Consider the following 19879-nt stretch of genomic DNA (forward strand, 5'->3'; position numbering starts at 1 on the left):
TTTTTACTTTGTAAACCTATAACATGCACAAAAAAGATATATAACACAATAAAGGTAAGGGAAAAAGCCAAAAAGCATAATATGAACACTTTAAAGCAGCGTTTTGAGACAAAAACTTGCTCTGTCCACACAGGAGTTTTAGCTCCAGTAGCAGAAATAATCTCCATCCAAATGAACATGTCTGGCATTATCCCAATACAGAGAAAAAGAGGTAAATATAGACATCCCTGTTTCTTTTTGTGTGTCCTCTTTAAATTATTGTGCGTGTTGTCAGGCCAACAGGGGCGAAATGAATAAATACACATCATATTCAACCATTAGCCAGCAGCGGCTTAAAATGGAGGGAAAAAAAGCACCAGGGTACAGACAAACAGAGCCTGTCCTTGGTCTGAATGAACCCTTGCCTGCTGCTTGTGAGTGGGAAGAATGAGGTGAATGGAAGCTGTTGGTAGCTTCATCATTTTCAGAAACAGTTTTTTGTGCTGCATATACAGCCCAGTCTCATAGCAGTTCGTGAAATGGTGACGTTATTTCATCTATTGATTCATGTACAGGGTGTACACGATTTTCTCGTTTTTATCGTGGTGGTGAGCACGAATTTTAAACTAATGTATTTCAATGGGAAGCATCTTTCGTGATAGCAGCAAGATTACGGTAGCGAGTAGTATTGAAAAGCCGAAAATCCGCATAAGGAGGTTGGTTGGGGTGGTGGATGGGTCTAACAACACAGGACTTTCACCCCGGAGACCAGGGATCGCGTCCTGCGTGTGGCAGTTCCTTTCTGCGTTTTCTTCTTTTTCTATCTTTTCCTAACCACAACCGTCCCGTTGTTGTCGCCGTCTCCTGCGTGTGACGGTTCCTTTCCCCATTGTTCTTTTCCTAACCACAACCGTGTGGCGTTTCATTTCCCCGTTGTTGCGTCCCCCAGAGCAGCCCAGTGTCATGGCAGTTGTCGCCGGCATGTGGCATTTCATTTCCCCGTTGTTGCGTCCCCCACAGACCGCAGATCGTGTCCCGGCAGCCGTTGTCACCGTCTACCACGTGTGGCGTTTCATTTCCCTGTTGTTGCGTCGCGAAATGGTCACGTTCCCATTTCGTGGTGACACTACGAAATAAACGAGAAAATCGTGCCCCTGTTGACGAATCAATAGATCAAAATAACGTGATCATTTCACGAACTGTGAAATCACGGTCGTGAGACCGGGTTGGCATATAGGTCAGCTGTATTCCAAGGCACTGATGTGCAGGTTTTTAATGCTGAGCTGCCGACTCCTTCTCCGCTGGAAGACCTTTGAAATGAATGCGAAACACACTCCCCCAAACATGTAACATGTGGGGTATACTCGCCGCAGCCGACCTGTCGAGCGCCAGTGTGACTTCATGGGAGCGCCGTAACTGTTTATACTCCCGCGTGGTGGTCGCACTAGTTGCAGTCCTCTCCTGAACAGAGGTGGCGCTAGTGAGTAAAGGCTACCGACTTTGCTATTTCTATGTTGACTAGAAGAAGAAGAAAAAGGTAAACAACGGCAGAACTGGCAGCAGTATTGACGTCAATGCTTCGATTTGATTTGATGACCTACTTCGTCGGATCAAGCCTTTCATTCGCCATAAAAAAACTCATCTTAACCCAGTAAGTTTACAACAGAGACTTGCAGTCACTCTGAGAGTCCTGGCATCCGGTTACCCTCGAGTTCGTTCAGGCTTCCTGTTTCCGCTTTGTCGCACGCAGCTGAAAAAAATATAATGGTGCGCGCCCTCTGGACGCCTGCGAGATTCTGGCGCGCCAGCGAGATCTACATTTTGACGTCACATTGGTGCGCGCAAGCTCAGCGACTGTAAAACGGCCTTCAGGCTACTCGGCCTTCATCACAGTGGGGCCTTTACCCGATTCTCCACTTTCTAGCAGATCCATTTTTTCACTGTTGTTTCGAGAGATGCTCTGTCGGTTGGCCGGTTGTTCGGTCCACAAAAATCTCCCCATTTGGCGCCCACAGTTTCTTGCCCTAGGAAGCTAAAATTTATCATGGTGGTGAAGTGTTTATCAGGTTGTGTGTGCATGTGTGCGTGCGTACGTGCCTGCGTGAATGTCTGTGGTCGCAGCTATTGCAAATGTACGTTTGTCTTGCAAACATCTTTAGCAAATCAAGAATGTAACATTTTGAAGTAAACTAGACTAGATTAATTAGCAGTGACATCAGAATAATAATCACATAGGATATCCAGTAATATAAATACAATCACATCACAACAACAAATCAATCTCATTCAAATAATCAAAAATAACCATCAGTAACCATTATCACTTTCAGAATAAAACTGTAAACAATAATATGACTGGATTTCTGTACTATACTCTGTTTATACAACACCTATTGCATGATCCCTGTTGCTTCTCCTGAGCGTTCTCCTTTCCCCCCATCAACGTTCTTTTATGGTGTTTTTCTTAAAAAATACAGGGTTATAGGGGTAGAAAGTGTTGTATCTTGTGCGTTTGTAAAGCAGCCTGAGACAAATTTGTGATTTTGGGCTCTGGCTTGACTTGACTTGGTGGCATAACTCTGCTTTTGAATAAACAAAAGTAAACATTTTACATACCGGTAGCCTTTTGAACAACACTTGAATAGTTTTTGAAGGAAAAAATCATGAATGTGATGTGTGTGTAATGTGTAATCATATACGCTTAGGAGGACTTTAAATAGCTAGAAAAACCACCAGACCACCACTGCTTCTGAGATCTTCACTAAAGAAAAACTCAAGCTACTGAGGCACATTGAGTTTCCTTCTTTCTGGTTATGTCTAAAAATAACAAAGGCAAAGATATTAATCCCTTATATGGCATTAACCCAGGTTATATGCTTTCTTCACGCTGTATAAATAAGTGTCCATTTATTTATTTAATCCATGTATTTATCTGTCTCTGCAGTTTCCCTTTACAGATTCTTCTTCCAGTTATTGCAAACAAGTCTGCACAACGTCCAAAGAACGCAGGGAAAATTGTGATTTAATAAATCAAATGGACATTTCTTATAAAAAATAAAACACATCGAACCTGTTACCTTTCCCATATATTCTCTCTTGAAAAAGGTCTTGAGCGCATAAACACAGCAGCCCTCCTTCTGTTAGAGTATAGGAGGAAGTCCATTAACAAACAGCAGGGGCCACACCGGATGGCAGAGCCCTGGCACTTGATGAAGGTTGAAGGCTCAGGAGCCGACAGAGGCTTGTAAATATTTTAGTGTTATAATGTAATGTCTTAAAAGGGTAATTCCACCTCATTAATCCCATTAAATGAAAGTTAAGAATGCCTTCGCTTCCTTAGTACTATTAGTTTTTGCTGTTACCTTTAAGATACAACAAAATGCCAGACAAGTAACCATGAAAGCAGCAAACAAACGAACAGGATCACCGGAGATAGATGCTACCCGACATAATAAAAACGGCACGTTTCTAACTAAGTTGTTCTAAGTTGCGTGACCAGCGACGTAACAAACCCCGGGTAAATATCAGAGATGTATTTGAAAGATGGAGACAGCTTAGAGCCCAAAAGGACGCCAGGGTGACTAATTTTCTCCTGAACAGCTTCAGGCTAATTTATCACGGCTACAATATTACATACTGGACCTTTAAAGCTTTAGTGCGTAACTTCTTGATATTATTGAACGTCCGTTACATTCAAGCCATTGCCAAATGAGTTGCTACAAAGCTCACCTCCACACAACTCTCTCTGTGTATTTCTCAGTATGGCTAGTTTCAGAAGATTGTGTCGTCCGGTGACTTTACTTTACTTTTTAGAAGCTCGAGTGAAGATCATTAGCGCTTCTGAAGAGTACATCATGTTTTTTACATCCTCCGTGTCCTCTTTGGCTACTAGCAACTGTGTGGAGGAGGGTTAGGTGCGCGTGCATGATCACGGAAGGCTGTATCATGTGGACGCACTTACAATGTTGTTGTCATTACTTAGAATTCCTCATGGGGGTTACAGAAACTACGCACTATGGCTTTAAAGGTTCCCTGTGAAGTTTTAGAGCATTTTTTCTATGGGTAGATCCCTGTTTTGTTTATATGGTGCACATGCATGATGATACATATAATGGTATGTAAAGCAGGGAAGAAGACTGCAAGCTAGTGGACATGGATGTAAACAACGCTGGATTTCAAATACTTAAAAAATCTTCTTTGCGAATGTTTTTATGGGGAAGGAAATGCATTGAACACATTTGTTAGAGCTGAAGGACACACCCATGCTTTTTGGTGGCACCATGTAAATGTACCTTTTGTTTCCACAGTGCACCTTTAAGAAATTCCTGTGCTGAATCTACATCCGCCAGACATGCTGGCTCCAGGTTTTCAGCAGAGAAGAAACTACAACTTCTGACCTACCGTTTTTCTTTGTAACTGGGGCGAAGTCGGACGCTGAGTTTCGACACCAACCTGTGCTCCTCCATCTGTCGGACTGACACTTAGGTGAAAGGTAAGAAGAGGAAACGTCCTGAAATCAATATCGTCTTTGTGTCAACGGCTCGCCTCTTTCACCGGAATCCAGACATGTTAAACCTCCGAGCAAAGAGGGACTTAAGCAGATTCAGCAAACTGCTGCTATATTATGCTGACGCAAAGAGGCTTCTGGTAACATGAGTTCTCAAAAAACAGCAAAAAAACCCATAAAGAAACATGTTAATGGAACTGAATTTTTGCTTCCCTGAGCCATAACTCAGTCTGCACTGATAGTTCAACTGAACTCAGTACTGCATCCCAAAAAAAATAAAGAAAGGAGGCTGCAGGGCCTGGAATGATTTTATCAGGACACAAGTGACTTTTCTGTTTTCCATTAAAGTAATTAGTCCCACTTTCTTATTAGGGAATAGTACATACAGGATTAATAAGTTGTAAAAATGTTAAACCTTTTAGATCAGTTTTATTTATTTCAAGTCAAGCTGACTTTAAACATTTTTTAGACCTATTTCAAATGGATTATTACAGATTTTTAAGCTATTAATACATGTTTTAAACCACTAATAAATCCATTAGTGACTACTTATAAACCCTTCATATAGTATCTAACAGTATCTAATAAACATCTGCTCAATGGGAAACTGGGAAGACTGAGTCAGATACTGTCACAGGCACGTAGCAGCCATATGATAATATAATAAATATCAAGTGAAAGGGAAGTCTCATTTCTGTCTTATCCCTTACCCTTACCCCTTCCCCTTAGTTTTGCGCGTTCACGTGAGAGTAAGGGCTATCCCAATACTCATTTTGATCGAGGGGTAGGGCTAAGGGGAAGGGCTAGATACCCCTTAAAACCAAGCAAAGACGCGAGCTTACTTGAAAGCAAGAATGGCTGCCAGATCGGCAAGAGAGACCCATAAATGTAAGTATTTTCGGCTTAAAGAATTGATTTAAAAATTATTCACGTTATCTCATAGCTTTGGTTGATAACGTAGCATTTTACGTTAATATTTAAGGCAATGCTGTGCGACGTGATGCACACCTACAAGCTGAAGCTGCATATTATTCAAAGCTCAAGTGGATTTTTTTGGTTACTATTCACAGGGCATTTGTCTCCATAACTTTAAAAACTAACGTGAAGGCAGAAGGGCTTGCGCTGCTCCGTGTGTGAGAATATAAACAAACTCACGTGACTGGGGGCAGAGGGCATCGCTGAGGGCAAGATTGAATGATATAGCGAATTTAATTTGATTTAACTTAAGTAATGATGGGCGTATTATCGTATTAATGCAGCCACAACAGCAAAAAAAGAAAAGAAAAAATAAAGTTTATTTAGGCTCTTTCGCCAGAGGGGCAGCTAATCCAAGCAGGGCAAACGGGCAGTTGTCCGGGCATCAATAGCTCGTACCTGTGCACGTCGCACGACGCATGTGTTTGCAACCTTTACAGCTGTTCCAGTTGATTGAGTCTTCTTATTGGGGAAAGTGACCTCTCCCTCCACCTCCAGGTAAGCTCAGACTGTAGTTTTCTCAATGAAACACGCCAGTTGGTGACATCGTGGGAGGAAAACTGTAAACACAGAAAGCCATGACAACAGACAATTAAATAAACCATAATTAGCTTGATACTGGTAGTGTGTGTGTGTGTGTGTGTGTGTGTGTGTGTGTGTGTGTGTGTTCACACTTGCTCATATTTGCCATTGCCATGAAATCCTACAAAGCTGGTTGTTGCGTTACTTCCTTCCTTTCTGTTCCTGAAAACCAACACTAAAGACTAATATTTACTGACTAAATCACACACACACACACACACACACACACACACACACACTCACACACATACACAAACACACCCCACATGCACACACACACACACACACACACACACACACACACACACACACACACACACGCAAATTGTGGACACATAATCACAGAGACACAGGCAAGCACACACTGGAAGTACACGTTATAGACCTACAACTATATATGACAACATTCAAATGAAAAGGAGTTTACAGTAGAGTGTTTATTGTACTTCTATACTTGTGGGGACTCAATGGCATATAGCACTCTACCTTCTTACCCTATTACATTAAACTATAACCTAAGTCTCATAGAATGAGGCTGGTGTTATTCCATATTATTTGGGAAAACCAAAACCAACAATGTGTTAGGTCATTTCTCAATACTTTCCAACTTCCCTTTCCTGTCTGTGGCCCCAAGCCCATTTGTTGCTACTGAAGACCAAAACCTGTAAAAATGTGTAAAAAAAAAAGAAAAAAGGATACTGTACTTTTTTTTTAGCAAACAGAAGTAGATAGTGCTTTTGTTGGGAGCTATTTTCAGTTGTGGATTTGGTGCTACAGAGTATTTCCTTCAGTAGGGAGATGTATGTTAGAGAGCTGACACACCAGCCTGATAATCGGCCGTCGGACCGTCTGGCGAGGTCGGTGACTCGAGTCTGTTCGGTGTGTCCCATGCCGTCGTCCGTCCGAGGAGCCGTCAGCCTTCATTTTGGCCGATAGTTCACTCCATGGCACAGAGGTATAAGCTCTATCAGGCTTTGGCTACACAAATATTTATTAGCAGGTCTGTTGGCAATAAGAAAAATTAAGAATATCACCAGATTTAAAATTATTCAACAGCTTTTTGAAAAAGTTAAAATGAACAAAAATATCCTCACCCTCAAAGCCTCAAACTCAAATTAGTCCTTACTAGTTATACGTAAGTACAAGGGCATGCACACGCACACACACACACACACACACACACACACACACACACACACACACACACACACACACACACAGGAATGCAGATGGCCCTCGCAAAATTGACTGCCACCTGACTGACCCTTCCTCCTCTCCTGTTTTACAATGCAGCAGGAGTGTTAAATTGCCTTGACCCCTTGTTCAACTCAGCCAAATTGATCCTAAAGAGTGAGATGGATAGGATGGCAGGCGAGCCGACAGCCTGACGGGCATACAGAGTTCAGTTGACATTGTGGTTTCCTTCTGGTCAAGGTAAAATATCTGGTTAGTGGAGTGAATATCAGCCACATTGGCCTGCTGTCACCACCTTTGTCTTATAGCACAGGGAATAAAAGACTGGAAAGTGAACTGCTGTTTGAAGTCATACAATATTTTCTTTGTCTTTATTAAAATGGCTGAGCTTGAATTCATGTCAGTGCCAATGTTGAGTGTCAAAGTAGTATCAAAACACCCACAGAAACTCCTGCAAGAACTCTCTGAGTTTTGAGCTTAAAGATTCCTTGAAATGGTATCATCACTTCCACAGTGTGACTTCATTATTTACTCCGCCAAGGATGGATGTTTTCGGCTTGGTTTGTCTTTTTGATTGTTTGTCTGTCAGCAGGATTACAGAAAAAAACATTTTTCATGAAACTTGTTGGAAGGGTGTAGCATGGGCCAAGGAAGAACCCGTTAAATTTTGGAGCGGATGCAAATCACAGGGTGGATTATTTTTCACTTTGGTTAACATTGCCAGATAGAGCATTTGTGTTGCATTCATGTGATGTTGGAAAAAAACGGGAAAATGAGTTCCCAATCATATTTCATTGCTCTTCGTTGTCACGCAAATACTAGAAACAGCTGTCAATGTGTTTTTTTTAAATGCTCTGAGTAATAAATTACAACACAGCTTCTTTGTAGCATCCATGTTGTTTTCACATTACGACTCAAAGCTCATGGACACACCGAAGTCGGAAGAACTACTGTGCTGTAGATGCACAGGAAGTTCAAATACACAGTTCATGGGCTCTTTAAATTGTGGGTTGTGATACAGGGCCTACAGACCATTGTGGAATTTTAATCAATAAATGTGGTCAAAACTGACTGACTGAGCCTAAGAAAATGAATGTCTAGAGCAATTTGACTCTTCCAAACTACATAAAGGTAATATTATATATTTTCACCTCCTCTAATACCACAATGCTTTTGTATACCAAGCAAAATGTGTCCATAGCTCAGCTCAGGTCTTGTACAGGCACCAATACCCATCTTTATCTTCTCATATCTTTATGGAGGATCAAATAATACATAGTGTTGAATCTTTAAAAAAAAATTGCTTATGTTGCAGCAGGAAAGGATGATATTGAAGCTCCACAATAGACTGTCTAACCCTGCAAACACAATGCCTGGTTCTTTGGTTTTCACACTAAATGTGTAGAACTCTTTCCTGGTGTATATATATATATATATATATATATATATATATTAAAGGAAATGGGTAGAGCAGGGCAGAAAAGAAACTGGGGTAACACCTGTTTAAGAAATCCATGGCTACACCCACGGCTTCCCAGAAATGCTAAAATATCATCCCATACTTTCCTCTCTTTTTTCCACTCCTCTACTCCTCTGCCCCTGCCCTGCTCCACCCCTCAGGCTGGATAATAGAGAGCTGAGAGCGACAGCTGCACTTTAACTGCCCCAGGAGGGGGGCATCGAGAGGGCGGGGACGCTAGAAAAAGGGGCAATGAAAAAGAAATAAGGAACTGAAAATGAATTCTTTCCAAATGAGAAGGAGAGGGAAGTGTGTGAGTCAAAAGGTCACAGAGCTCGCACCTCACCTGCGAAATCACCCCACCCAAAAAGGAAGGCGTGAGAAAAGCAGGATAACGTTTTTTACAGAGTGCGAGGAATGGACAGGAACCTCAGAGTGCTATGTCAAAACATTTGGCATTCATCTAAGCTAACAAAAATGTCTTAAATTAGAATTATGCATGTGAAATATAGCAGTTTCTTGTTTGGCAAGTCCTAGGGTTATCTGTTCTCTTCCAAAAACGAACATCAGGTATTGTCTCCTAGATAATTTCACATAAAATCTCATTCATTTGAAATATTTTCATTGTGAAAACACAAATAGAATTTTAAAGTACACAGTAATGTGTAAAGGCAACATTTAATCCCCAACACAAAAGAATAATAAGACTTTACTTTCTATAACACACAGCATGCCGCAAATAATAACAGCATGTCTTTGCAGTGGTGGAAGTACTGTACCTTTTAATAAAGTATTGTTTTATACTGCTGTTTGATAAGTACTTTTGATACTTTAAAGGAGGTTTGCAGAGGTTGCTGTTATTCTATTGTTTTCAATACTCATTTCAACTTCTCTACCCTGTCTGTGGCATGCCTCGAGCCCCTTCGTTCATACTGAAAACATAAATCTTTACAAACGTTAATTACATAGTTTTTTACGGTCTGTAATTTCCTTTAACAACTGAGTATTGTGGGGTTTTTTTTGGGTTTTTTTTTCGAAATGTTACTCAAAGAGTAATAACTACACAATTTCAAAAATAATTCAAAAACTACAAATAAAATGCAGTAATGGTAATTAAGGGAACATGTGTGCAACAGTATGGCTCATTTATGTGTTTTTAATTAACTTTTGGACAACAATAGAGCTCTTTGGCACGGTGGAAGAAGATTTATCAGGCTCTAGCTCCCCACATACTCGTTAATAGGATCAGTTAATTGTTGGTGTCGGCCTTTTAACAGGATTTGTTTAAATTAAGAAAAATATAGAACACCAGCCTTATCCTTTCAAAAGTACAATGTGCCGCTAACACTTCTACTAAAGTAACAATGCACAGGTTTAAAATGACAATAATAATTTCCATCGTGATATTTTAACTGAAAGATTTGAATGTTCCATTCATGAGGGATTAGGTGGTTTTTAAATTATAAATGACTTGAGGGTTATGGGCTGGTTAGTCACACAGGAAGCTTACAGAAGATGAAAAGTCAGGGATGAGAGTTTTCAATATTCCCATTTATAAAAACCCTGAAAATCCTTCATCAGTGAGTGTGGTGCACTCTGTATAACCCTACTTCCAGGCTAGCCACAGGCCATCGATCTGCACAAAGGCCTTCTTGGGCCCCAGAGGAAGGCGGAGCCATGGAGAATAGATGAAAGCGAGGAGGAAGGAGAAGCGGGGGTGCAACAGACGAGAGCCTTAACCACCAATGAAGGACAGATTTCATGCTTTCTGAGAAGCAGGGTGGACAGAGTGAGGAACCACTTTAAATCTTTAAATGCGTGCTTCCATGTTGCGTGAGTTTGTGTAACCCTGAGTGTGTGGGAGTGTCTGGAGGTGTTGAGTTGAGTCACTGAGAGGTGTCAAATGTTTTTTGTGTGAGGTAGAGGAGGGATTAACAGCAGGACAATGCTGGGCAGTAATCCCCTGTTTTTTTTCATTCCTTCCTCCTTCTCCCTCCATTCTCCCTGGCAAGGTTCCTTCTCTTTCAAAGGTTGCTTTTGCATTTACAACTGTAAGAGAAAGCTGAATCACAATAAGAGAAACTGATTTAGATTGAAGGAGGTTATCAGGGAGTAAAGGGGGGCATTTGTAAATTAAAAGATAACAAGATGCTTAGCCATTATGGACCTGACAATTCAAGGCAACCGCCAATCATTGACTGCCATTGAGAATGTTTGACTGACCCTCTCCTGGCACCATTGGCACTAGTCAGTGTCCGTTAAGACATTCGAGCATTTCAAATCAGCAGCAGAGACAGTCAGAGAGAAAAAAAGAAAGATCGTTTAGTCTACCAAACCCACAATGTGGTTTCTTCAAGCAAAAGACTACAGATTGACAACACCAGACCAAATTCAATTCAATTCAATTTTATTTATAGTGTCAAATTATAACAGGGGATTGTGCGTTTACTTCCCCTGCCAGCAACCAAGACACCGCTTGATTACATTAGACTCGAGCGGTTGCGGTTACATTCGGTCTCGACATACTATTTACACACTCATACTGACCGACACTAGACTCACACACTGGCCACAGTACATTCGGTAGCTTGGTGCGCGGTCTCCTCGTGACAGTCTAACTACCATGTAGCAACATTCACTTCTAATATTTAACTTAACATAACTACCAAGATAATATTACATGTATTTGTATGTGATATAATACTTTCCCCTTGGTAATGTAGCCTATGAATTTCCATGAACACTATTCTAAAATGCACGAGACATAAAGGCTTCTGGGATCGGTTGATAACTCAAACTTGCCAGGAACCTAGACACCCGTTTGATTACATAGACTCATGCTTTAGGCACGGTTACAGTCTCGTTCAGTAGCCTGGTGCGCGGTCTCCCCGTGACAGCCTACCTACCATGTAACAAACATTTAACTTAACATAACTACCAAGATAACATGATGTGTATTTGTATGTGATATCCATCAATAATGTAGCCTATGAATTTCTATGTACACAATCATCTAAGATGCACAAGAAATAAAGGCTTCTGGGATTGGTTGATAACTCAAACTTGCCGAGAACCTAGACACCCGTTTGAATATAGACTCATGCAGTACCCTTGGTTACGGTCCTTACTGTCTCGTTCAGTAGCCTGGTGCGCGGTCTCCTCGTGACAGCCTACCTACTGTAGCAACATTCACTTCTCTAACATTTAACTTAACATAACTACCAAGATAACATGACGTGTATTTGTATGTGATGTACTTCCCCATCGATAATGTGTGAATTGCCATGAACACAATCATCTAAGATGCACCAGAAACAAGGCTTCGTTAATAACTCAAACTTGCCGAGAACCAAGACAACGCTTGATTACATTAGACTCGAGCGGCCGGTTGCACGGTTACATTCGGTCTCGTTCAGTAGCCCATTTCCTGATTGATTCTACCACCACTCAAATGGAGGCGCTAATGAGCTAGATTACTACACACACAGTAGTAGAAGAATACCAGCTACACACAACGGCTCTTCGGTCAGTTCGTCAACACTATCACACACCTAAACCCCGGCTGTAGCTACCGTAGCTCCACACCAGAAGTTGAATGGTTCGGTAAGTCTATAGTTCGGACACAAACGCATTACATGAAGGCTAGCTGATATCGACAACGTTCCACTTCCGGGATAGTTCAGATGCCGCCAGAAATTCCGCTGGATGTCCCTCTTTTTAGGCCGGATGTCCGTTATCTTCCGCTTTCTTTGTGTTGGCTTTCAAAACTCCGGTGGATTTATGAGGACTATGGTTAACTGCTCCCCAGATCTCTGCAGGGTAAACCCTTGAATCTGAGTTTTTTTGTTGCACGACTAAAACGACTTTTGAACGTACACACGTTCCATTAAAACAAGTTCCTTCCTGAGGCTTTTTTGCAGAGATACCCTCAGAAGTGTCCGGGGCTTAGCACCGCCCAAGATGATTGTGAAAGGTTTAAAGAAATGCCAATAAACCAATAAACCAGAGCATGTTTTTCTCCTTTCCCGGAAAGCTGTGTGGACTAGCCAAACCCTCTGCAGCAGCACTGTGGAGGAAGGTCTGGCAATGCGACTACATGAAGGCTGACCAGATGGATTTCCCTGTGATATGTGATCCCACGATTCTCTAGCTGCTGTGCAAGGTAAAGTTTGAAGTGCCAGGTATGACATAAATCTGATGTCATACCCAGGGCCTACAGAGAAAACAGTTGGTAACCTGTAATGTGAGGTTAGCAAGTGTGTATTCAAGAGATAGAGTGACGGCACTTTTTTGATTATTTTTTGGGGCATTTTTAGGCCTTCATTTCTACAGGACAGATGAAGACATGAAAGGGGAGAGAGAGGGGGAATGACATGCAGCAAAGGGCCGCAGGTTGGAGTCCAACCCACGGGCGCTGCGTCGAGGAGTAAACCTCTATATATGTGCGCCTGCTCTACCAACTGAGCTAACCCGGCCACGGCACTTTGACATTGATTTGATGAAGCCAAACCCTGGTGGGTTACGGGTTGCATCATGAAGAATTGGCTCATAGTTAATTGTACTGCCTGTAGTTATGAATGAGTACTCACTTATGCAGGATTTTCTGTTGCACTGCTGGTTCACTGTGAGCTTGCACATGCGTGCACCCTAGCTATTTCAGCCAATTTGCGAAATAAATATTCACAATTCATTTTTTTGGAGAAGAATATGGCAAATTAAACCCTGATGTAACAGGTAATGTGATGTGAAAGAGTTGACATTGTCTCTTAATACTACTTTGTGCATTTTTTTGCACATCTCTCAACATTTTTGCACATCCTGCATTAATCCACACAGATTATTTTGTCTTTCTGAATGTTATACAGTTATATGTATGTGTTATTTGTTTTTGTATTTAGTGTTTGTTTATTTCTTATTAATGTTTAAATATGTTTTATGTATGCACCGACAACCAGGGGCAATTCTAGGATTAGACCTTTAGGGGGGATGATAATGAGAATGTGACACAGAAACAGCTACTGAACAACATCAGCTAACGTTTAACTATTAACACTATGATGGAACTAAACCTGACACTTTATAAGTCACAGTGGTAACGACCAATTTGACACAATGTTCTAACATTCAGCAATTTTAGTTGCTTACGTTTCAATATGGGTTCTAATCTGCACCATGAAATTACCAACTTCTTCTACTCTGGTGACTACCAACGTTAAACTTCACAACTGGCTTGAGCCCCTCTAAAGAGGGTCTAAAATCGCCCATGCCGACAACCAAGGCAAATTCCTAGTAAGTGCTTCTTACCTGGCAATACATCTTTTTTCTGATTCGGAGGTGTAATGGCTGCCCTGCTGCCACAGGTTTTGTGTTAGCAGAGAGATAACATAGGAGTGTTGATGAGAGAGCCAGGGCAAATGGTGTGGAAAAGCATCATCTCACAGTGCAAAAAAAGGGGGGTGGTGGAGTTAAAGGTCAGAGGCTTCCTGCAGGCTGGGAGGCGGTGTTTTTCCTGTGGTTCATTCAATGTGCCGCTGGTGGGGGCGGCAGGGGTCACTGTGGGGTTAAGAGGTCGGCTTTTGAGTTGACAGAAAGAAAGAATTAGATGGGGAGATGGGCAGATAAAGGTGGTGACTGCTGTGTCGAGGCTGAGAGGAGCTGAATAGAGTCTGGTCTATTTAAGTTTATGTGACAGGGTTATAAATGTTCCCGCTTAGAAGGATTTAAGTAAATAAAAACTTAATTGGCACATGCATGTATGCAGAAATGTACAGAAATATCAGTGGTCTTAAACTTATTCTTGAAGAAACACAAAAAAACACGTTCCTTTTAATTGGGAGTTAGTGAGAAGATCATGCAATATCAATTTCAACTTTAGGAATTCAGTACAGAGTTTATTTTAAGAGGTGTTTTGGTTCAGCTTGGAGAAAAACTGGAAGGTAGACACTGCTAACCTCCATTAAAGAAATATGGCTTCCAACTGCTGCAAAATGTTCTGAGTTACATCTTTTATCTTGTTAGCTATAACAAGCTAGTCAGAGTACATCAGTCAACTGGGTTCTGTTTAGGTCTGCCCAAGTGTATTTTTTTTAGCTTTAATTTTTAAGCTAACTGCAAATGAGACCATCATATTTTACCATTTTTCTGCACAGTAAAGAAAGTTGACAACTGTAGCAGAAGTTGAAATACATAACTAAAATTTCTACTGTGATCATTTAACCAATGATGTGTATGGAACTTAAGTTAAAGCTGCAGAAGGTGCAAATAACGGCAGAATTTGAAGTAGAGAGAGACCTCTTCTTGCAGCTCTCCCTCTCCCCTCTTTGTAGCACGGGCATGCTCAGAACAGCCAATAGGAACGGTCTCTCTCTCTCTCTCTCTAAAATGACCTGTGATTGACCAAAATCTCCTGTGACGGCTAGATTTTCTGAAGCCTGACTACAAAGCCAAAAGAAGCGGCAGAAGTCTGGTTTTCTTTCAGACCACTTGAATTACAATATGCTGAAAGATTGTTATGGAATTTTTGCCCAACGACGCCAAAAATAAAGTGCCTAACACAGCTTTAAAGCAACACTATGTAACTTTTCCCACTTTGGTCCCCCTACAGGTTGTCTCATTGGAACTACAGCTTGCACGTTCCAATGACACAACCTGTAGGGGGACCGAAGAGGGAAAAGTTACATAGTGTTACTTTAACAGCAACACCTGGAACATGTTTTTTAGTATTCCGCATCAAACATTCAGTTAGTGTTTGACTAAAGGCCCTGACACACCAACCCGATAATCGGCCGTCCGACAGTCTGACGAGGTCAGTTACTCGAGTCTGTTCGGTGTGTTCCGTGCCGTCGTCCATCAGAGGGGCTGTCGGCGTTCATTTTGGCCGATTTGGCATGTTGAGTCGGAGGGTGGGCAGTCAGACTCAATGACCAATCTGATTAGTGGAGTGCTATCCCGGAAATGATGAGCGGGATGAACCTGACTAACACCTCTCAAAATCTGACGAAAATCTTTTAAACTGACCTTTGTCGATCTGAAATGAAGACAGATTCAGCAACTGCATGGCCTATTTCTCGCTTAAAATGTTTTCAGAAACACATTTCAGTAAACTATTTCTGTAAAATACTAGATCGTATTTCGAACAAGCCGCCATTATGGTCGGCCGGAGAAGCCAGACCCACGTCTGTCATGGAGACGTATTACGTCTTGCGCACGCGCACGCGCAAAACGTACGCTCAAGTCGGCGTCGCTTCGGTGTGTTCCGAGGCACTTTTTAGACCGACGGGAGCCGACTGATCAGTCCGACTGCCTTTTCTGCTGACGGTCAGCTGTCGGGTTGGTGTGTCAGGGCCTTAAGAAGTGTAAGACACTTACAACATGATCTACACTAGAGGTTATTTGACTGATTTAAGGATGACCTCTTGTCTTATGACAACATCTTGCTGGTTGAAAGAGCTGCAGATTTCGTAATCTGTCTTTTTGTCTGAATAACATGTGCTACCTGTGGACGGGTTCAGTGCTCGAAGGCTGCTGTGACCGAATAAACTCAGCACAACCTCTGTTCTTTAAGGCCCTGACACACCAACCAGACAGGCCGACCGTCGGCAGAAAAGCCAGTCGGACTGATCAGTCGGGTCCCGAGGTCCAAAAAGTGCCTCAGAACACACTGAGGCGACGCCGACTTGAGCGTACGCTCTGCGCGTAATACGTCTCCATACCAGCAGGCAGCGCTGCTCTGTATTGTTTCCATTAACAGTCTGATTATTTCCCAGAAAATGAGAACCGGCAGCTGATTGGACGAACGCATCACATGGTTCTTTTTTCTCTGGAAATTCACAGCCAGACTGTCATGGTGGCTTGTTCAGAACACGATCTCATATTGTACTAAAATAGTTCACCGAAACGTGTTTCTGAAAACATTTTCGTCAGATTTGAACTCATCCGCTCCCCATTTCCGGGTGAGTCCCGACTGCCCTGTCCCCGACTGAACATGTCGGGTCGGCCCAAATGAATGCCGACGGCTCCTCGGACGGCCGACGGCACGGGACACATGGAACAGACTCGAGTCACGGACCTTGTCTTCTCTCTAAGAGTTTGTATATCATGACAGCATGTACATTCCCTCCTGCTGTTACACATCTGTCTACATTCTCACCCAGATTAGCGGCAGACCAAAGCCTCCCCATTGTGTAACACATGGAGGAGTAAGATTAATGTTGTGAAAGAGTGTCAAAACAGAGAGCTGGGCTTTAGTAAAGCAAGGGCAAAGTTGTACTCAGTGAACTCTTTCATTTTTAGCAGTGCACCATAACAAAGCATGACCATGTCACACTTGGTTCTTCGAATGTACACTATTGTCTTCTCTGTAAGCATTCAAGAGCATAACAATTTCTTCTCCGAGGGCAGAGCAGTTTCCAAGTATCAATAATAGTACGTTGTATAACTTATTATCTTCATTGACATTAATAGACTGGAACGATCACTTGAACTGTCAAAATAGTTTCTAGTTTTCCACCTCAGATGTGAATCAGGCTTGTTGTGTTCAGCTTTATGCAACTCAATTTCCCTCAGGGAAACAAATAACCTTCTATTGCAGTTTGAATTGGCTCCACACCACTACCATCTACCATCACTACCACTACAATCCTATTTAAACTGTACATTGTGACTATTAAAACTATAAAAAAAAGATTAAATCTTTCTTTCAAACTACAGGTGAAATTATCAACTTGCACATCATCAGCCTTTGATAAGCTGCATTCCGTCTTTTTTCCAGACAATTTGTGAGAAGAAATAATGCACACACAGTGTTCTGATATAGGATAATAATGGCTGAGGTTTCCTTTGGTGAGTGTCTTCAGGCTCTTTTACACAGAGATTGCACAATACTGCCGTAAAGAAGATCCGCCGTTGTGTGTGATTTCAGATAGCACGGCGGCATTCCGGAAGCAAAAGAGGCGTGACGCATAACACAAAAGCGTCAGCGTCTCTTCACCGTCTGTGTGTGTGTGTGTGTGTGTGTGTGTGTGTGTGTGTGTGAATGTGTGTGTGTGCATGCGTGTGCGTGTGCGTGTGCGTGTGGCTGGGTGAAAGGGGCTAGTATCTCTACATCAGGACTCATTCCATGTGCATTATCAGTAACTGCCATAGCATATATTAATAAATTATATCTCCAAGGATGAAATAGGGCATAATTAAACTACCGTTTTTTTCAACCTGGATTTCAACCTATTTTCCTATGTTTTTGTGTCTAAGTGACTGATGGGAACAACAATCTTTTACATTGGTCCAGTATTAAGCGAGATTGCTGCAGTCGGCAGTGGCGAAACAAGCTACTATGTAAGTTAATAGGGCAATTTTACAGCTTGTATTTACGTTCACAAAAGTGCTTGTTTTGCCACTGGCAGGCTCAGATTATTATTCTAAGTTTCTGACAACATTATGGAAAGGATTTCTAAGGAGGTCGACCTTTCTTTTAAAGAGTAAGATCCTTTTTTTAAACATAAAAACATCCACGAAATTTCGTTCACTTAAAGCTACATTGTGTAAGAATTTCTCCCATCTAGCGATGAAATTGTATATGATAACCAACTGAATATTACTTTCTAGCCCCTCCCATTCCGATCACGTTTTAACTGCTACAGTGGCCGAACCCGAAATTAGCTCTTAGTATCTCCATCATTTATATGCAGCTTTTCTAGCCACTCCAATATTGACTTTGGTGTTGTTGCTTTGCCTGTTGCGTTGCCATTTTAATTCTCTTTTTCGCTTCCCTAGCGAGTAATCTCCCCCAGGCATTCGTCACGGTGCCACTGAGTGTAAAAGGGCCAAAGGCAGAGGTATGTCCCTCTTTGGCTAATGTATTTTAAAGATGGAAGCGCAACATGCCTGCCACCACTCGAGCGACTCGCCCGTATGTATAAATGGCAGATTCTACGCTATTACGAATACTTTGATTAGTTGGTGGAAGTAATTACACATGAATGAGCACATATTTGTGAAAGAACAAAGGTTTTTTTGCTAAGAATCAACTCAAAAAATTACACAATGTAGGTTTAAGCCACCAGACTCCATGTAAATAAACAGTAATTTTAGCATTGTAAAATACACTTTCATTCAAAGTTGACAGAAACAAAATAAAACTATTAAAAGCCAATTTGGTTCATCTTTCCGCTTTTCCAACCATAGCAACTCTAGTTTGGGTTGAAATTAACACATAATTTAGCAATTTACATGTGAAAATATGTTTTTTCCCATCATTTTAGCCCACCATCCACACTAAACCAACATTGTACCGCATCCAAAAAGTGGATAATCAAACCTTTAGTCTTTTCATGCTACATTCTGAACGCTTTTGTCGCATGAACAAAACAAGAATTCGACTCAAGGTGTCAACAGTGTCTTCCTGTCTTTGATATGAGTACACTGTTAGTTGATGCTTGGCCAGGAAAAGGCCAAATTCTGTCCTTGTTTACAGCAGACTGTTGAACAAAAGCAAATATAACTAAAACAATTCAAGAAGATGCTACTGAGTAGACTCTTAGGGACCCTAAAATCAGAACTAGATGTTTAAATGTTGGCCTAAGTCTTTGTGGAACATGTTTGTGATTCAATTACATGCATTCAAGTGTTTTTTATTCTTCACACTTACAGAGACAGATTGTGCACTGAAATGAGCAAATACAGCAGAAAATACCTGTGCGTGTCTAAATGTAGATGCATGAAGAGCGCTCGAAAAAGTTGAGTAGTGCAGCGCTGCGGTGATGATTCAGGGGTTGGAGAGAGGAGACAGTGTCATCTGCACTTACCAATGACAAACTTTGGCTTGTCTTTTTAGTGTACATCTGTGACGTGACCACCACGCTGTGACCCCGCTGGAGAGGAAGCGGTGTGGATCTATGTGACGAATGGCGTCATAAACAAACCACATGCTCAGCAATGAGGTGTGATGTGGCACACTTGGGTGACAGATGAGGAATAGTCCACCTGTGTATGCACCTATTCTACCTAGAATATGTTATGACCAATCCACAGTCATTTTAATATTTACTTTAATTTTTTTTTTACTATGTGTTTTGGAATTATCATCATTATTTGTTTGAGTTCCCTCCCTCATTCAGATGAATTTGAATGTTTTAGCTGTTTAAATTGTCATTAAATATTCAGTTGTTTTTAATTGCACTTCAGCT

At 41.6% G+C, this 19879-nt stretch overlaps 1 long non-coding RNA gene across 1 annotated transcript; it reads left to right on the forward strand.

Moving 5' to 3' along the window:
• Positions 1 to 2277: 2277 nt before the first annotated feature.
• On the forward strand, positions 2278 to 18900 carry LOC116036224. Its single transcript, XR_004101553.1, has 3 exons — positions 2278 to 2289; positions 16530 to 16536; positions 18751 to 18900. It is a non-coding gene; the product is annotated as an uncharacterized LOC116036224 (long non-coding RNA).
• The last annotated feature ends 979 nt before the right edge of the window (positions 18901 to 19879 follow it).

Source organism: Sander lucioperca, chromosome 7, assembly GCF_008315115.2.
Source record: "Sander lucioperca isolate FBNREF2018 chromosome 7, SLUC_FBN_1.2, whole genome shotgun sequence".
Classification (NCBI taxonomy): Eukaryota; Metazoa; Chordata; class Actinopteri; order Perciformes; family Percidae; genus Sander; species Sander lucioperca.